Below are 3363 nucleotides of genomic sequence, written 5' to 3'. Positions count from 1 at the left end.
CTTATTTGTTTTTCGACCTCTGATTTGTATGCTATTGGATACGGGTATGCTTTCTGATAAATGGGTATGTCGTCAACAGTTCGAATTTCGCATTCGACGTTGGTGGTACAAGTTAATTTGTTATCGGGATTATGAAACACTTCTTTGATGTTATTTATGATGGGTATCAAGGAATTTCGCTCATTTTCGTTTAGATGGGAAATTCTAATTTTTCCTAAAATGTTTGTTGTTTCTGTTTTATTTATCGCTTGTCTTCGTGTAGGTGTAGGGCTGTAAAATTTTAGAGGGATGGTTCTCAGATCTCCTGAATCGCATTTAACTTTAAGGGTTTTTTCGCACTAATAAGGTTAAATCTATTGCCGAAAAGAATTTCGGTTCCGATTATTCCGTCAAAAAAAGGATGAAAATCGAATACCAAAAAGTTGAAACTTCGATGCAAAAGTGGGTGGAAAATTTTTAATTTGACGCATTCTTTTATTTTCTGAGTACCAATAACACCTTTAATGTTTTGTTCACGCATGGTATTTATTGGCATTCCGGATGAATTAGCCCATTTCTTTGAGATAACATTTACGTTGGCACCGCAATCGATGAGCATTTTAATGACTCCTTTCGATGTAGGTATTTCAACGTAAGGGAGGGTTTTAACGTCAGGTTCTCCTAAAACCATTTCGTGACCCAATCGGTGTCCTCTAAAAAATTAGTTTCTTCAGCTTGGTCGGGCATTTGATTGGTGTTAGCTTCGTTAGAATTTTCGGCGTTTAGATTTAAATTTTCTAACGATTCCACATAATTTTCGTTATTGAAATCATCCTTACTCAATTCCAATTGTTCGGTGTACCATTTTTCATATTCTTCCGGATCGGGGCATTCTTCTAAGATGTTTGCCATTCGTTTAGCGTTAGGTTCGTGAACACGCATTGAATCGCTTGCTTGCCTACGTTGTGCAAAAGGTCGATTACCGTAGTTAATTTGATTAGTACGAATAGAGCTCGTATCCATCGGTTCCGGTCGTGGTTGAGGTTGCATAAATGTCCTTTTGGGTGCGAATACGTTAGATTGTGATTGGAAATTGGTATTTTGTAACTTTTGACTTTGGAATGGTGTATTTCGAGGTGGTAATATTGGCAATTTTCCTGGGTGGAAATTTGAAAATTTGGGTTGCGAATAACGCGGGGGCACTGGTGGCGTAATATTTCTCGTTGGTAGATTGCTACGAGGAGCGGGTAATGGCAGTGGTGTCTGTGTGCTAAATGGAGCGTTTCTTGCACTTAGGTTCAGGTATTCTACACAATAATGGTAGGCCTGTGCTAAATTACCTGGTTTGTAGTTTTTGCAAAAAAGTGAGAGCGGTTCTCCCAGACCTCTCACAAAGGTATCTAAGGAAAGCATATTATATAATTTTATTAGGGCGGTTTCGTGTCCCCGCCATTGTTCGTCTAAGTTTATTGCGGAACTTATGAGAGTTATCATCTCGGTGATCCGGCTATAGTAGGTTTCGATTGATTCGTTCTTTGCCTTTGTCATATTTTTCAGCTGGCTGTCCAGTGTCATCAAATCCCTTTTGTCCGCGTAATACAGACGCAAAGTGTTTTTTATTGCCTCCCACTCAACGGGAGTATTGTTTGTGATGAGTACATCACTTGCTTCATCTTTAATTTTACGTCGGATAGTTTTTATTATCAGATGATAGTGAAATGTATCTCTACCATCTTCGAATAATTCCAATATATCTTCTACATCGAGAATCCATTGCGCGAGGTTGCGCGGATTCCCTGTGTAAATGGGCAAGTCTGCCACGATAGCTGGAATTTTGCCACGCTCGTGGAACGACATTCTGGTGTCGATCGTAAAACGTGGTGTGGCGTTTTCCAAAACAGGTGGCACAGAAATGATCGGGTTCGACGGGTTCAAGGCCATGTCGGGATCGATCGTAAGTGTTTCTAATGCCTCGATTATTGACTCAATTTTTGCTAATTCTAAACACTTTCACCTTTCACACAACACTTCACTTTAGATTAATTATTGTTTGGAGGAATTATGTTAGTTTCCGCGTTATTTTGTGATATAACAGCGCTCCGGTTACGGTGGGTCCGGCCTCGGCGCTCTGAATTAGTATAAGTTTATTGGGTTCCGTACTATCCGCTTTGCGGTACGGTTTTAGCTTAGTCTATTTCTTTCGAGTTTATACTCACAAGATTATTAGGAGGTACATTCGAGTACCGCGGGACAACGCTTTAGTCCTTGGAAGTCCTATTAATGCCGGTTGACTCGGGTCCTTCTTTTTCCTGGTGCGCTCGTTCGCTGTGCTCCTACACGCAAATCCCTCGGTTGACGACGGACGGAGCTTGGGTCCGGAGTAGGAGTAACTTTAGAAAGTTAACTCGGAGCGGCTTCACTACTAGGAGTACAATACTGTTACCAGGTGGAGGGTCCCTATTCGGGCGCCAGTTACGTTTGGGGAAGTTCGGTTGACTTTTTAAAAAAGCTGAACTACCCTGAACGGAGTCACAATGTAAACTGACTTTATTATTTCATTGATTTACACGATTGCCTAAATATGCTTACACTATGGTTTTTATAATGTTTGCTTTTATGCCGAGTGTTGCGAAAAATGTGCCTGTGACTCGGTGCACTGGGTCGCAATGCTCCCTGCTGCTGGTGTACCGTGCCTGGGTGGTAACTTCAATTGGAGTCGTGCCTGTCTCCACAAACATTTGAGGTGAAACAGACTTAGCAATCGTTCGAAATGTTCTCTGTACTAAACGCTCATAAAACCAGACAGAGATCCTCTACGGGACTTGGGATGTGGACAACATTCGAATAGGACCTGCAAGCGCTCTTGCAGTCTTTGAACGACGTGTGTTAAGCACCATTTTCGGCAATGTGCAGGAGGATGGAGGTGAAGGATGAACGCAACTCACCGGTGAGCCCAGTAAGGTTTGATTCAGTCAGAATTCGAAACCACTGTTCATTTTATAGCAGCGGTCGTGGCAGGCGTAACTGAAATCTTTGACAGCGAATTGCTCGGAAAATCTTAATTTTCCAACGGTAAAAATTTCACGTTGGTCCGTTGTGTTTTGAAAAAGTTGTGCAGGATGGAAGCCCGAGAAAAGAAATTTTATTTTGGACACCCATATTAAAAATCCGTCGTGATTAGGTACTAAAATCGCGAAATCGCTGAAAGTGGTTAAATAAACCGCGTATGATGTGCTAGAACGTTTCCGTGAACGTACAACTGTTGTTTAGATGGATCAGAGGACGCGTCGTTGTGGAACTTACGATCGGAAGCTGAGGTTGAAGGTCTTGAAAACAATTAAGGCAAACCCGAGACTACGACATCGCCAAGAAATACAACTCTAT

This window comes from Toxorhynchites rutilus, chromosome 1 (genome assembly GCF_029784135.1).
Source record: "Toxorhynchites rutilus septentrionalis strain SRP chromosome 1, ASM2978413v1, whole genome shotgun sequence".
NCBI lineage: Eukaryota > Metazoa > Arthropoda > Insecta > Diptera > Culicidae > Toxorhynchites > Toxorhynchites rutilus.
Note: the sequence above shows the minus strand (reverse complement) of the source record.